At 35.9% G+C, this 17447-nt stretch overlaps 1 pseudogene; it reads right to left on the bottom strand.

Moving 5' to 3' along the window:
• Positions 1-1967: 1967 nt before the first annotated feature.
• LOC100612455 (transcriptional adapter 1-like) lies at positions 1968-2966 on the bottom strand (annotated as a pseudogene).
• Positions 2967-17447: the final 14481 nt, after the last annotated feature.

The following is a 17447-nucleotide window of genomic DNA, read 5'->3' as shown; positions in this document are numbered from 1 at the left end:
CTCAATAGTTTTTCATCCCTCACCTCCTCCTGCCCAGCCTCCTTTATGAGTCTCCAGTGCCCATGATACCACTCTGTATGCCTTAGCATACCCACAGTTTAATTTCCACCTGTAAGTGAGAATATGTAATGTTTGGTTTTCAATTCCTGAGTTACTTCACTTAGAATAAAAGCCTCCAGCTCCATCCAAATTGTGCAAAAGACACTTTTGTTCTTTTCTTATGGCTTAGTTGTATTCCATAGTATATTTATATGGATATATACCACCTTTTCTTTATTGACTCATTGGTTGATAGGCATTTAGGTTGGTTCCATATCTTTTAAGTTGTAAATTGTGCTGCAGTAGAGGGATTACCAAGCATATATCCAATTTATGTACACATAAAAGTTTCTTTTCCATATAATGACTTATTTTCCTTTGGGTGGATAGCCAGTAGTGGGATCTCTGGATTGAATGGTAAATCTTTTCTTACTTAAGAAATCTCCGTACTGTTTTCAATAGAAGTTATACTAATTTACATTCCCACCAACAGTGTATAAGTGTTCATTTTTTTACTATATCCATCCTAATATCTATTTTTTTCTTTTTAATAAAAAGTACCCTTACTCATTCTGGCTGAGGTAAGGTGGTATCTCATAGTAGTTTCAATTGCATTTTACTCAGGAGTAGTAATATTGAGCATTCTTAAAAATGTGTTTGTTGGCTATTTGTATATCTTCTTTTGAGAAATGTCTGTTCATGTCATTTGCTCAATTTTTGATGTGATTATTTTTTTTCTTCCTTGCTGGTTTGTTTCAATTCCTTGTAGATTCTTGATATCAGTCCTTTATTAGGTGCATAATTTGCAAATATTTTCTCCCATTCTGTAGGTTGCCTATTTACTCTGATAATTAAATCTTTTTTTCTCCCAAAAGGTTTGTCACATTTAAAGTACAAAATCAAATACACAGAACCAGATATGTGAACCACATATACATATCTATTCAGCCATTATTTGGACCTATGCAAAGCTATATATATATATACTAATTTATCATCAGCACTATCCCTTAAGTAAAAAGGAACATATCTCTTAAAAAAAACCTAGGTTTGTTATCAGTGAAACTGTCGAATGTAAATTATTTCCACTTTATCACTTGAAAGGGTAGAAACAGATACCTCCTAGAAACAGGGGAGTTAACAAGCATATATCAAGTTTGTGTACATTTCTTAAAATATATTCTATATGAATAATTAACCAAAGACACTGCCAGTCAAATTCTTTGGGCATATTAACTCTAACAAAACTTGAGTCATGGGAAGACATAGAATAAATTAATTGCATTCCAAGAGTTTTGTTTTGATTTTGGTTTTAAATGCAGAGGGACTTTATTTTGTTTAGTAACACAGAGCACTTCCAAGTCATATTTCCCATGGAGTTATAGTGATAAATTTTTCAGGGGTTACGTATAGCTATTAAAAATTAAACTGATCAATAATGGAGATACCTGGTTTTTAAAACTGTGTAGGTTATTTCAAGCAAAATGCAAGAGCACATCCTTTAAGAGAAAGGCAGAAATTTTAGACTTCTAGATACAGAATGTACGACATCACTGAATACAGAGATGCCCTGCTGATCAGGGGGACTAAGTTGTAACAGCTTCTTTGTTCTAGGATGTCATCTATCTTACATGCAGACCACAGGATACTAAGCCTCAGGTACCGAAATATCTCCATTCCAGGCACAGGATTTCATTAGAGCCTGCTCCCACAACTAGGAACACATACATATAGAGATATGGGTCGTTACCAAAGATTTATATTAGCGGCTTCACAAGAGCAACACAAAATGTACTCATTGTCTCATTTCCATATGAACGGTTATATATACACCATACACTTCAGCCTTGAAATGTAGACCCCCCCCCAAAATTCAATTTTCAGTAATCAATGAATTTGATGAGGGTCCCACACCTTCAAATCCTCATTTAGCACAGCAAAAGCCCCTCCTTGGTTGCCAAGCACTGGTGGTGAACTCTGTCTTCAGCTCTTCATGATTTGGATGCCAGACTTTCATGATGATCCTTTCAATGTTAACGGCATAGACAGTATGTGTAGGTATGACTTCCCTGTGTACGCACAGAGCTTCAAAAAGTTCATACATGTTCACTGGAGATAAAGATGCAGATAGAGTGTCTCCAGAGCATGCCAGCAGGAATGTAGCCTGCTGCTCGGCTTCATCAGGAGGTGGGTGAGAAGCTGGATTCTGACCAGCACAAGGAGCAGTAAAAGCTTGAGGGCTTTATATTAAGTTGTTCTAAGCTACTACATTATTCTTCAGGTATGGCTATGGGGTCACATTACTGCCAAAGGCATATTTAAAATGGTCATCTCATAACTGATAAGCTTTCCTTCTTGACACAACTGATGTCAGTATATCTTTAGGGTGATTCTCCAAAGCATAGACAAGAGCTGAAATAGCCTCCTCGGTGACATTGTCCAGCCCATGCTCATAAGCAGTCACTGACATTCTCCCTTCAAGCCAGCCTTGAATGAGAAGCATCATTGTGTGGGAACAAAGTTTCAAGTCATCATCATCTTGGGGATGTTTTCCCACAAATTACTGGGCTCTTGAGAAAGGATTGTGAGGCTGGAATCTATAATCAAATTTCGGACAGAAGAAAGCTTTTTCTTTCCATTGGGCTTTCCAGGTTTTGCTGCGGAACCCCCAATCCAGGGCAAAGATCCAGCACCCTCTGATGTAGAAACCAAAATCTGACAATGCGTGAGAATGTCCAGGAGGAAATCATTGTGAGAATGCATATTATCCTATGTAAGAAGCCTATGAGTTTCAAGGTCAAAGTCCTCTTTCCTGATCTTCCGCTTGAACCACAGCTTAAGTTAGGCCAGTATTGATTCATGTTGTCCCCCAGGGCCTCACTCAAGTTCTTCTTGGCCACCTCCAGCTCACTCACAAAGGTCGCCATTGCTCCATGCATTGATAATTAAATCTTTGGCTGTGCAGAAATTTTTAGTTTAATTAGGTCCCATTTATTTATGTTTTTGTTGAATTTGCTTTGGGGTTCTTAGTCAAATTATTTGCCTAGGCCAATGTCCAGAAAAGTTTTTCCTAGGAATTTTTTCAAGAATTTTTATGGCTTCAGGTCTTAAATTTAACATTTTCATCCACATTGAGATAATTTTTATATATGGTGAGAGTCATGGATACAGTTCATTCTTCCCCTTCTGGCTCTTTAATTTTCCCAGCACCATATATTGAGGGTGTCATTTCCCCAGTTTATGTTTTTGTCTGCTTTGTCAAAGATCAGTTGGTTGTAAATATTTGGCTTTATTTCTGGGTTCTCTATTCTGTTCTATTGGTCTAGGTATTTACTTTTATACCAGTGCCATAGTGTTTTGGTTAGTATAGCCTTGAAGTATAATTTGAAGTTGGGTAATTTGATGCCTCCAGCTTTTTCTTTTCTTTTCTTTTCTTTTTTTCATTTTGCTTAGGATTGCTTTGGCTCTTTGGGGTCTTTTTTGGTTCTATTCGAATTTTAGGAATTTTTCTAATTTTGTAAAAAATTGCATTAATCAGACTGCATGACGAAATGAGACTCCATCTCAAAAATAAATTATATTGATATTTTGATAGGAATTTCATTGAATTTGTACATTGTTTTAGGCCATACAGATGGTCATTTTCACAATACTGATTCTTCTTACCCATGAGCCTGGGATGTATTTCCATTTGTTGTGTCAAAAATGATTTCTTTCAGCAGTGTTTTGTAATTTTCCTTGTATAGCTGTCTCAACTCCTTGATTATTTCTAGGTATTTTTGTTGTAAAAAAAAATTACCTTAAAATATTTAATTTAGAAACACTGAGCTGAAAATGGAAATACATAAACCAAGACATATGCTGTACAGTTTTTCTTAAGTTAGATAAATGATACATTTTATTAACTCAGATGGTTACTCACATATGTAAATAATTTATGAATTTAGTTTCAAAATACTTTAAAAATATTTTATTGTGATGTCAGTAAAATTCCTAATTATTAAGTGGACATTTAGACGAGTTTTAATAAACATTTTCACTCAGGTGAAAAAACGTGTCAAGATATAGTCCATTTCTACCACTTCTAAATATTTTCTAATTTCTTTTTCTAGTCAATACTACCGGTGCAGAAGCAACTCTATTTGATTTGTTAATACAGATTAGTTTCATCTATGTTTGGTTTTATCCAACAAAAGTTATTTGCAGTTTATCTATGTGTTTTCATGTATTAAAAACTTACTGCTTTTCTTTTGCTAAATAGTATAAATGTAGAAACTTGGGTTATTCTCCTGTTTATGGGTGATATAGTTTGGCTGTGTCCCCACCCAAATCTTACCTTGAATTGTAGTTCCTATAATCCCCACATGTGGAAGGAACCAGGTGGAGATAATTAAATCACAGGGGTGGTTTCCCCCATCTGGTTCTTACAATAGTGAGTTAGTTTTCATGAGATCTGATGGTTTTATAAGGTACTTTTTCCTTCACTGGGCACTCATTCTCTCTCCTGCCACCCTGTGTAAGAGGGGCCTTTGCCATGATAGTAAGTTTCTTGAGGCCTGCCCAGCCATGCAGAACTGTGAGTCAATTAAACCTTTTTCCTTTATAAATTAGCCAGTTGGGGGAATTTCTTCATAGCAGCATGAGAATAGACTAAGGCAGTAAATTGGTCCTGGGAGTGCCGCACTGCTATAAAGATACCTGATAATGTGGAAGTGACTTTGGAACTGAGTAACAGGAAGAGGTTGGATCAGTTTAGAGGGCTCAAAAGAAAACAGGAAAATGTGGAAAAGTCTGAAACTTCCTACAGATTTCTTCAATGGCTTTGACCATTTAATGCTTATAGTGATATGGACAATGAAGTCCAGGCTGAGGTGGTCTAGGATGGAGATGAGGAAATTGTTGGGAATTGGAATAAAGGTAACTGTTGCCATGTTTCAGCAGACACTGGTGGCATTTTGCCCCTGACCTACAAAACTGTGGAACTTTAAACTTGAGAGAAATGATTTAGGGTATCAGGTGGAAGAAATTTCTAAGCAGCAAAGCATTCATGATGTAACTTGACTGCTGTTAAAAGCATTCAGTTTTATATATTCACAAAGACATGGTTTATAATTAAAACTTACATTCAAAAGAGAAACAAAGCACAAAAGTTTAGAAAATTTGCCACCTGAGATGTGATAAAAAACAATAAAGGAGAAATTCAACCCGGCTGCAGAAAGCTGCATAAGTAACAAAAGCCAAATGGTAATTGCCAAGGCAATGGAGAAAATCTCCTTCAAGGAAGATCCTCCCATCACAGGCCCAGAGGCCTAGGAGGAAAAACTGGTTGTGCAGGCTGGACCCAGGCTTCCCTGCTCTATGCAGCCTTGGGACATGGTACCCTGAGTCCCAGCTGTGGCTCAAAAGGGCCAACACAGAGCTCAGGTCATTGCTTCAGAGGGTGTAAGCCCCAGGCCTTGGTTGCTTACCTGTGGTATTGGTCCTGTGGGTGTACAAAAGTCAAAAACTGAGGTTTGGGTATCTCCACCTAGATTTCAGAGGATGTATGGAAATATCTGGATGTCCAGACAGAAGTCTTTTGCAAGGGCAGAGCCCTAATGGAGAATCTCTGCTAGGGGAGCATGGAAGGAAAATGTGGCATTGGAGCCCCAACACAGAGTACCCACTGGGGACTGCCCACTAATGGAACTGTGGACCCACTAGTGGAACTGTGAAAACAGAGTCACTGTCCTCCAAATCCCAGAATGGTAGGTCCACCAACATCTTGCACCTTGTTCCTGGTAAAGCCACATACACTCAATGTCAGCTTGTACAAGCAGCTGAGAGTGGGGCTGTACCATGCAAAGCCATAGGGGCAGAGCTGCCCAACACCATGTGAGCCTACCTTTTGCATCAACATAACCTGGATGTGAGACATGAAGTCAAAGATCATTTTTGAGCTTTCAGATTTAATGACTGCCCTATTGGGTTTTGGACTTGCAATAGGTCCAGCAGCCCCTTTGTCCTAGCCAATATCTCTTACTTGGAATGGGTATTTTTATCCAATGCCTGTACCCCATTGTATCTAGGAAGCAACCAACTTGCTTTTGATTTTGCAGGCTTATAAGTGGAAGGAACTTTCGTTGTCCCCCCCAGATGAGACTTTGGACTTGGAGTTTGAGTTAATGCTGGAATGAGTTAAGATGCTGGGGAACTGTTGGGAGGACATGATTGTGTTTTAAATTGTAAGGACCTCAGATTTGGAAGGAGTCAGGGCAGAACAATATGGTTTGACTGCGTCCCCGCCCAAATCTCATATTGCATTGTAGTTCCTATAATCCCATGTCGTGGGAGGGATGAGGTGGACATAAATGAATCACAGGGATAGTTTCCCCCATCCTATTCTCGTAATAGTGAGTTAGTTTTCATGAGGTCTGATGGTTTTATAGGGGCTTTCTCCTTCACTGGGCAGTCATTCTCTCTCCTGCCACCTGTGAAGAAGTGCCTTCTGCCATGAGTGTAAGCTTTCCTGAGGCCTCCCCAGCCATGAAGAACTGTGAATCAATTAAAGCTTTTTTCTTTATAAATTACCGTCTTGGGTATTTCTTCATAACTGCATGAGAATGAACTAATACAATGAATATATGGACTGTTTTCAGTATAAGATAGAATGATAAAGTGGCTGGGTGCAGTGGCTTATGCCTGTAATCCCAGCACTTTGGGAGGCCAAGGCAGGAGGATCACCTGAGGTCAGGAATTTGAGACCAGCCTGGTCAACATAGCAAAACTCCGTCTCTACTAAAAGTACAAAAGTTAGCCAGGCATGGCGGTGGGTGTCTGTAATCCCAGCTACTCAGGGGGCTGAGGCAGGAGAGTCACTTGAACCCGGGAGGTGGAGGTTACAGTGAGCCAAGATTGCGCCACTGCACTCCAGCCTGGGTGACAAGAGCAAGACTCCATCTCAAAAAAAAAAAAAAAAAAAGAAAAAAAGAAAATGATATAATGAAAAAAGTTCTGTGGACATGTGTGCACAAGCCACAAGTCTTTTTGTAAGCTTGTGCACAAATGCTCTTATTTTTCTTGGCTGAAGAGCTCAGAGTAGAATTATTGGATTAGAGGGAAATTTAAAATCTTCCAGGGTTTTCCAAAGGATTTACAAGAGCTTACATTTGCATGAACAATTGAGGAGGGTTTCTGGTTGCTCTTTATCCTCACCAACACTTTGACATAGACAATTGACATTGTCTATGTCAATCTTTTTCATTTGGCCATTTTTAGCTAATGAATAATTGCATTTTTGTTTTACTTTCTATTTCTTTGATGAACAATAATGTTGAGCACCTTTACTATGTCTGCTCAAAGATTTGTCAAGTTTTAATGGAGTGTGTGTCCTTTTACTATCAGTTTGCTGGATTTATATGTATATTCTTGTTTAGGTATAGCTATTGACAATATTTCCTCCCAGGTAATAATTTGCCTTGTTATTATCTTAGTGATATTATTTGATAAGGAAAAGGTGCTTTTTTCATTTTGAAGAAGTCCAGTTTGTCATCTTTTCTTCCATAATTAGTACTCTGTGTCTTACATATTTGCTAACTCTGAAGAATATCAAAGGTATTCTCACATAATATTTTCTGTAAGTCCTGTATTTAAGTCCTATGACTCATCTTGAATAAATTCTTATACAGCTATGAGGTTAGGGCCAGGGTTAATTTCTTCCCATATGAATTTCTAGCTCTTCTTGCACTGTCTGCTGAAACGATTTCCTTTCCTCCTGCAACTGCATGAATGCATTTGTTGAAAATCGATGGACTTTATATGTGTCGATCTATATTGGTCCTATTGCCTTCCACTGATCTTCTTGTCTATCTTGATACTAATGTAACACTGTCATGATTACTGTTGCTTTATTTTAATTTTTGAAATTAGTGATCTTTCAAATTTATTCTTTAAGAATGTCTTGACTGTTCTAGGTCTTCGCATTTTCATATACAGTACAGTATCACCTTTGTACTTTTTATGAATTTTTTTGGAATTTTGTTTTGGCTTCCCTAAGCTTCATATAATTATTTGTAGATAATTGATATCTGTACAATATTCAGTCCTACAATTTACAAACATGACAAAACCATTTATTTAGGTGTTTTAAAAAATTCTTAGCAATTACTTATTTCATTTCCAATGTATAGATTGTAAACAAGTTTTGTCAAATTTGGTATTTAGTATTTCTGATTCATTGTAAGATGTATTTTAAAATTTCATTTTCTAATTGTCACTAGAGTATAGACATACAATGTTTTCATATTGTGATTGTATCACATTTACATATAGTAATTTGCACTGGGAATTTGACTGTTCCTATGGATTTTGCAACTACCAAATGATATCTTCTGCAGCTTTCTTCTTTTTCTCAGGTTTATGCCTTTTACTTTTTCCTTGCCTTACTACATCAGCTGTGATGACCAGTTCAATGTTTAGCAGAAGTTCCATACATTATATGGAAAGTAAACATCCATATAATGTTTTTGATTTGCGAAGAGAATGCTCAATATTTCAACCAGAAATTTGATATTACTGGTAGGTATTTCATTGATGCAGCTTATCAACAAATTTTTTTTCTATTTTTTGGAAAATGCTTGTTTTAACCCTGAAAGATCATTACATTTTATTAAATTAGCTTTTCACCACTACTGAAATTAGTATAAAATTTTCTGCTTTGATTTTGTTTTTTATAAAAGAAAAGATTGCAAAAGCTGACCCAGCTTAAGCTTTCTATTTTGGGTTGTATTAACCAGATATTTCTCTTTTCCCATAACACTCAATTTGCTTAAAAATTACAGTCATAATTATTTTCAGAAATGCAAGTTTTACTGTGCTTACTTTTATCAGCTCTATCATTTGAGTCATCAGGAATGCACTAGGAGTTAATACCTTAATATTTGATCAAGGACCCTAACAGGATTTAGCCAATCTTGAACTTAAAATTCAGTCATCCGAACTGCCAAATATACCTAAGATTCTGACCCCAGCTGCAATTTCAGGGGTCTCGAGGCCCACCTTCACTTCAGGCCAGTTGGCTGCAAATGTTGAGATCTTCATAAACGTCTTCATTTTTGTTGGTTCAATAAAATGACTCACAGAACTTCAGAAAGTGCTATACTTATACTTATAATTTTATATAAGCAGGAAGATATAAATCATAAGCAGTCAAAGGAAGAAACCCATAGGGTAGAACCTGAGACTAGGAGGGTTCTAAACATGGATCTCCTGTTTCCTCAGTCATGCATTACCCTCCTGACATTGGTGCGTGGCAACGGTCACATGGAGTACACCAGGCCAGGACACTCAGGTGAGCTCCAGTGTCCAGCATTTCTAATCGGGTCTTACTGGGTTGATGCGGCTGATTGGATCATTGCCCACGTGGTTGAACTCAAACTCCAGTGCTTTCACCTCCCCAGAATGCAGGCTGATGTCGCCTTACAGGGATCAAAGTCCAACCCTCCAGTCACATGAATGGTCTTTCTGGTGTGGCCCGACTCCACCCTGGGACCACTGCAGTAGCCAGTCTCAGTCCTAGTCATGGGTCATCTTATTAGCATAACCTGTCAGCTGTGGTCCAGGATTCTTCCATGAGTATAAAGGTACTCCTATCACTCTTGAAATCTCAAGGTTTAGAAGTTCCCTCACAGCAACTGACATCAAAGGCTAGCCAATTCTTTACTACACAGAGGACATAGTTAGTTTTATCATTTTTATCAGACTGTCAACATATCACTGAAATAAACATCTGATTATAATTTATCTTCATCCATGTATGTCTTCCTCTAAATATCCAGCTCTGTCATAGTTACTTATGGTGAGCAAAGCAGTGCCCATTAACAACAAACATGAAGAAACATGGGGGGACTTTTCTGCTGTCATTTGAGTGACATGAAAGTCTTCTATTAATTTTCTTGAATTTTGATGATGTTAACTCATTTAGGAGTTTAGAGTTATAGTATTTATACCTAGAAAGGCTCACAGAACGGATATAATTTTATTTTGCACTATTGACTATCACACAGCTTTTTGCTTTTTTTTCATTGACTTTGAGTTTTTCTTTTGAAAATAGTATGTATATCAAAATAGCCTAACAAGTAATAACAAATTATAAGTTTTCAAAATATTCATTGGATACGTGGACATTTTAATCAGATATTATATTTAACATATGTAACATTTTTAACATGTTATTGTGTTTAACATGATATAAACAGAAATAAAAACATACATTATAGTTTGAACCAACTACTGGGAAATAGATATGCAATATCTATTTAGCTTTTTGAAATACTGAAGTTAAATTTCATTTCCTAATTCATTAAATTTGAGAAGCCAGACTGCAAAACCTCGAATCTAATCTAAATTCCTCACCTTGCACATGAGGGAACTGAATCTAAATGAAGTGAAAAGAATTTTCTTAAGATTTTAGAAATGTTTAAAAATAAATTAATTAAAGGTTCTTAATCAGTGTAATTACTCAAGCAAGAAAGAAGTTATCCAATATTTTTATTCAGAGTTTTCAGTAAATGTTTTATGTATATGAAATACATACTTACATTTATACTTGGAAAGGATACCTTGGTCATATTGAAAGAGAGTTATTACTGTACTTACGAAGACAGTGTGCTGCAATAATCTAGGCGAGAAACACGTCAATCAGTTTAAGGCTCACAGTGACAGAAGGAATGACAACCGTAAGAGTGTGATGTCGTGAAAAGCAATGCCAGATAATACTTTTAAAAGAAAATAGTGATTAAAAAGGATGAATGCAGGAGAAAAACGTAATTCAACATCAAGAAATATAATTGCTGAAACATTTCTCACTGCATTCGATATCACTGTGTGTGATGGCAGAAACCAGTACAGTGTTGGAGAAAATTTAGGTTATAATGGGAACAGGCACGAATGGGAGGTAAAAAATAATAATAATAATGGTGAAATAAGTGCAAACAACTTTCTCAAAAGATTTGCTATGAATGGGTTTGGAGAGCTAAGATAGAAGTTAGAAGTAATTGTAGAGTTCAAAATTCTGGCTGTTGTTGATTTTAGGATCAAATAGTGTTGACCTTATTTAAATGCTGGTGTAAAGGAGTCAGTAAAATAAAAACTTAAAAATATAGGATAGGAAGAGTGAATGAACAAGGTATCTATAGCACACCAGATGTGATGGAATCGAGGGAGTTAAACCTCATTACACCCACATCCTAACACATTGGCATAACTTCTTAGATGTGTTCACTAAGTATGTCTTCTCGTCCTGTTTACAAGTATTTTTAAAACAATTCTACAGATTTTGGTCCTGTGGTGGCATTATCATTTATCCTTCTTTATTCTTTGCTTTTGGCACTCTGTGATAGAATCTTCCAATGCATTTCAATAGTGAAATATTTGATACGAGTGAAATAATAAATGCTAGTAAAATAATATAGTGGTATGACTGCTGAAATGAACTGTGTTTCTAAGGCTATGAAGGAATACCATGGGCATTCACAACAAAGAATAAGTTTATCCTGGACGTCTGATTATGGTCACAGAAAATTGCTGATTGCAGCCAATTCCTCCTTCCCTGATGGGCTGACTGGCCACCCTTCCAAGCTCCTCTCCATCACTTTCAGTCTTGGTTTCTATGTCAAGGCTAAACTTCCTTGATACTGAAGATTTCATGGCCCCAAATTTCAGCTTATTCATTATTTTGACCTCTTTTATGAAAAAAAAAACAACTATGTATCAGTCACAATCTTTTAAATAAACTTTTTTTTTTCCTAAGAAAAAGAAGAGTAAGGTTAACATGAGGATAGTTTATAGCAAAACAAACAGAGCCACACACTGATGCTTGTAGAATTTGATGGGCCAACAGACATTTGAATGAGGATTTGATGTTGGCAAGGACCAGGTATTTCAACAGACTGTGTAATGCAGTAGCTAAAAGCTTGGTCTATGGAATCAGATAGCTGGACTCAGATCTCTCTCACCACTTACAAACCCTCTGATGGTGAACAATTTGCCTAGTCCCTGGGCTTCAGTTTTTTCCTCTGATAACCGGCATGACAGCAGTGCCTAATTTACAGAAAATTGTTTTGTAAATTAAAAGTGAACATGCAATAAAGGAGTGGACACGTTCCTTAGTATACGAATACTCATTAGAGATGAGATATGATGTTGCTGATGATTACAAGAAGAATAATGATTTTGTATAATATCAACTTGAAATTAAACCATTTAAAAAGCTTTTAGTAGACACGCGAATTATAAACACATTTGCAAAAGCAACTTCGAATGTGACAAAGAAAATTTCTCCACTAGTTACTTTCAACAAACCATTTTTACGACATTTTTTAAATAAGTAATTACACATTCAGGTAATTTCAGTAGAATGCAAAGTACAGAAAATAACATAGGATCAAACTATGTAGAATAATAGTAGTTAAAGAAGTCAACTGCGTTATAAGTGGGGAATGACAAAGTTTTAAAATATTTTTATAAACTTCCTTATTTAGCATCATGAAGGATGGAAAAAATATTAAAATTTATAAATAACATTAAGTAGTCTTTGAAATATATTTAATGGGCCTCTATATAATAGAAGTATACTATATGCAACACACAAGCCATTTAAGTTTCTATTTTGTTAGATATCACAAATAAGCCATTTAAATTATATTTCTATAATGTTCTCGCTTTAAAAAAATAAAGTCTAGAAGTATTTAATAAATGTATTCCAGAAATCATTTCGTTATTGTCAGCAATCAGAATTTATGAATCAGGTGATTTTACACATATTTACACATATTTTATTGTGTATTTAGATTGAAGGGAAGTTATGGCTAAGTCTTCTTGACCCAGTTGAATTTTACCACATTCAATGTTAGCTGGAAATCATTTTTTACTAACCCAGGTAAAACCCCTCACCTTATGCAAAATTATAAGAAAAATAATTTGAAAAACCAAACATAAATAGGAGTAAAATGTATATCTTTAGATTCATTAATATCTTACTGGATTCTGCAAAGAAAGTTATGATACTAAGAATCTTGGTGCTTTTTCTAAACTAAAACCCCTCCATTTAACCTTTCAAAGATGATACTGAAACAAAATATCACCTTAGGAAGGGACTAATTGAATGTTTCAAAATATAAAACACTGTAAGAATATGATGGCAAATTAATTTTTAATAAAAGTTTCAAGCATTTCCTTTAAATTAGGTCAAGAGTGTTGTATTAGTTTCTTATCGTTATACACACGCACAGACACACGCACGCACGCACGCACGCACAGATGTATGAGCTCATGTGAATGTAAGGTGGCAAATCTGAAATCCCCAGGGCAAACCAGCAGATTGGAAATTCAGGTGAGAAATGATGTGGTCTCAAGTCCCAAGAATGGAAACTCAGGTGGGATTTCTATGTTGTGGTCTGGAGGTTCAATTCCTTCTTTTGTGGGAAATGTCAGTCTGCTAAGGAGTTCAACTAAAGGCTTACCCGTGTTATGGAAGAGAAAGTGCTGTGTTTCAAGTCAACTCATTTTAAGTGTTAATCACATTTTAAAAATGCCTTCCCAGCAACATCTAGACTAGTGCTTGACCAAACAACTGGGCATATGGCCTTGCCAAGTTTTCACATAAAGTTAACCATAACAGAAGCCTCTTCTCATAAAATTATGAAAATCAGTAAGAGAGATGGAAAACACATTGCATGTTAGTATACAGAAATTCAAAATATCTCACAGGTTATTAGACTAATAAGATAATTTAGTAGTCACTGAATTATTTAAAAAATCGATTGCATTTCCATCCTCTGGAAGCATAAACCATTAGTTTAGCAAGAGACTTATACAAAGCTCTCTCAGTTCTCAACAGATAAGACTGGCAAAAAGTCACTGAAATTACAGAAACTAAAATGACATATTAACAAGCTTGACATAAAACCTACTTTGTATTATGGTTTATGAACGGTATTTTTGGTATGAATTATCAAATATATCAGAATTGTGTTATCATAAATCCTTTATTTTTTGATAATAGAAATGCTGCATTAATCAAACTTGTTTATTTGTCGCCTTTGTATTTGTAAATATATGTCTGTAGAATAAATTCCTAGAAGAGGGATCATTGTGCTGAAGGATAAATACATTCTTTATTTCATTTTTTTTTTTTTTTTTTTTTGAGACAGAGTCTCGCTCTGTCACCCAGGCTGGAGTGTAGTGGTGCAAGCCCAGCTCACTGCCTGCTGGGTTCAAGCAATTCTCCTGCCTCAGCCTCCCAAGTAGCTGGGATTATATGCACATGCTACCCCACCCAGCTAATTTTTGTATTTTTAGTAGAGATGGGGTTTCAACATGTTGGCCAGACTAGTCCTGAACTCCTGACCTCAAATGGTCCATCTGCCTTGTCTCCAAAGTGCTGGGATTTCCGGTGTGAAATCCAGCCCAGCCTATTTCCGTTAATATTAATGAATTTCTTCACATATGCTATGGAAAATTTTGCACTTCCAAGGCAAATGCAGAAGAGTGCTTACTTCTCTGGACCCCTGATAACAGTGTCCATTGTCAAATTTTCAATTTTTGTTAATTCAATAGTTGGAAAACAGGAGTTCACTGTAGTTTCAATAGGGATTTCTGACATCCAGAATATAAGCAAATTTTCATACATTTAAGCAACATTTTCTTTGTAAAATAGTTGCTTAGGCTTATTGCCATTTTTTCTATAATATTTTTCTCTTTCACTTCTTTATATCTAAAAGGCATTAATATACATTAGGAAGATGAGACATTTATGTATAAGCTGGTACATATCCCTAGTTTGTACTATGGTTTTAGACTTTGCATATGGTATTTTTGTCAATCCTAGCTCTTAATCTTTTTTGTATATTTTGAAATTACTTTTTTTTTTTTTTTTTTTTGAGATGGATTCTCAATCTGTCACCCAGGCTTCAGTGCAGTGGCACCATCTTGGCTCACTAAAACCTCTGCCTCCCGGGCTCATACAATTCTCCTGCCTCAGCCTCCCAAGTAGCTGGGACTACAGATGCCCACCACCATGCCTGGCTAATTTTTTGTATTTTAGTAGAGACGAGGATTCACCATGTTGCCCAGGCTGGTCGCAAACTCCTGAGCTCAGGCAATCAGCCCTCCTTGGCCTCCCAAAGTGCTGGGATTATAGGCGTGAGGCACTGTGCCCGGCCAAAATTATACATTTTTTTTAACACCACTTACTTTTTAAAAAAAAAATTATTATTATACTTTAAGTTTTAGGGTACATGTGCACAACGTGCAGGTTAGTTACATATGTATACATGTGCCATGCTGGTGTGCTGCACCCATTAACTCGTCATTTAACATTAGGTATATCTCCTAATGCTATCCCTCCCCACTCCCCCCACCCCACAACAGGCCCCGGTGTGTGATATTCCCCTTCCTGTGTCCATGTGTTCTCACTGTTCAATTCACAGCAATGAGTGAGAACATGCGGTGTTTGGTTTTTTGTCCTTGCGATAGTTTGCTGAGAATGACGGTTTCCAGCTTCACCCACTTACGTTTTTATACTTCAAAAAGCCTTTGCCACTTTGCCATTATACAAGAATTAGCCCATATTAACTTACAGTAAATTTTTATTTTTACGTTTAAATCTTTGTATGAATTAGAATACACATTTTGATCTGGTCTTATTTTGCTATGTCAGATGGATATCCCATTGCATGAAATGACGTTCCTGCTGATATAAATAAAAGGTTGATAAATAACTGCAGGAAAAAGACACCCTTCCTTACAAAAGAATTCTAAATCATAATGTTAAAACAACTCCCTCTTGGAGGTGGAGTTCAAATCCCCTCCTTCGAATATGGCTTATACTTGGTGACTTATTTTTAAAGAATGCATTATGGCAAGGGAAACACTGACTTTACAATAGAGAAATTGTAAACTTGATACAACGTGATCAGAAGGGACTTCAGCTCTGAGGTCTCCTGCTGCAAAACTCCTGTCTCCTTATGAGAAAGGCATCAGGCACACCTGAATGGAGGAAAATTGTATAGACCTAGCCAATGTCCCTCCAAATTGTTTAAAAAAAAAAAAAAAAAAGAGAAACAAGAAGACTGACACTATTACAAACCAGGTAAAACTAAGCAGATAGGATGACTGAATACAACGTGGTAGCCAGAATTGTATTTTGGAACAGAAAGAATATTAGTGGAAAAACTGGTAAAATGTAAATAAAGTCTGGAGTTCTGTTAATAGAAATATACCAATGTTGATTTATCGGTTTGGATGACTGTACCACAGTAACGCGGGATGATGGCATTAAAAGAAACAAACTTGTGAGGAGTATATAGATACCTGAACTAAACCCACTTTCTCTTTCTCCTCCTTTGTTGAGAAAGCACTTTTACCACATTCTAAAATACTGTATTTATTCAAGTTTACTTTGACAGTTTTCAGTATATTTGGTTTCATAGCTTCATCTGTGTGTTCATGGAAGAGTGCCAAACTGTTAGAGACTTCATGATACGTTGCGCTATCATAGGAGACAGGATAGTAACTTCACTATTTTTTACTTTGTTCCCTTTTATGTTGCATGCATGTTGTTTTCATTTCATATGACTTTTAGATTCTACTTGTCTAGTTCCAAGCAATAAAACTATTGATATTTCTATAATGGTTTATATTTATAAACATAATTAAGGATAATTATCATTTAATAAAATATTAAGAATACCTATTCAAGAACAGATACATGTTTCCATGTGTGTAGGTCAACTTTTAGGTTCCAAGAGTGTCAAATGTTTTCTTCATATAGTTGTGCACAGTTTTATTAACTATATTTCTATTTGTTTTTATTTTATTGCTATTTTTCTTTCATTATGTATTCCAAAGTGTTACTGAAGTATAATTTCTATGATATATTTATACACTGATATATGTGTATTCATATTTTACTATCCTTTATATTCTCTTATTGTTTCTAGTAGATTATTGGTTATTTTTGTGTCTCCCAGAGTATAGCCATGTTATAAAAAAAAAGTTTTATCTATTTCTTCCTAATTATTATGCCTCCATGTTATTTCTCTTGGATAATATATTTGAGGATATTTTCATTAGAGTTAAAAATCTTATTGTTATCGGGGGCGGTTTATCTATTTCATGGCTTTAGTAGTTATAAATCCCTCATTTTGCTGGATGTATGTGTCAAATCTATGATAAATCTTTGCTCTCAAGGGCGCATGCATATGCATGTGTATTTAAGGTATTTTATTGAATGCTCTTTTTTTTTTAATCAAGAGCATCATCACTTGAAACTTTTCAAATGCCTTTTCAGCACCCACGGAGGTGGTAACTCTGATTTTTCTCTTCAGATCTATGAATAAAAGTGCATCTAATATCTTTTGTGCAGCACT

Source organism: Pan troglodytes, chromosome 7, assembly GCF_028858775.2.
Source record: "Pan troglodytes isolate AG18354 chromosome 7, NHGRI_mPanTro3-v2.0_pri, whole genome shotgun sequence".
NCBI classification, from domain to species: Eukaryota; Metazoa; Chordata; class Mammalia; order Primates; family Hominidae; genus Pan; species Pan troglodytes.
This window is presented reverse-complemented; position numbering and strand designations above follow the sequence as displayed.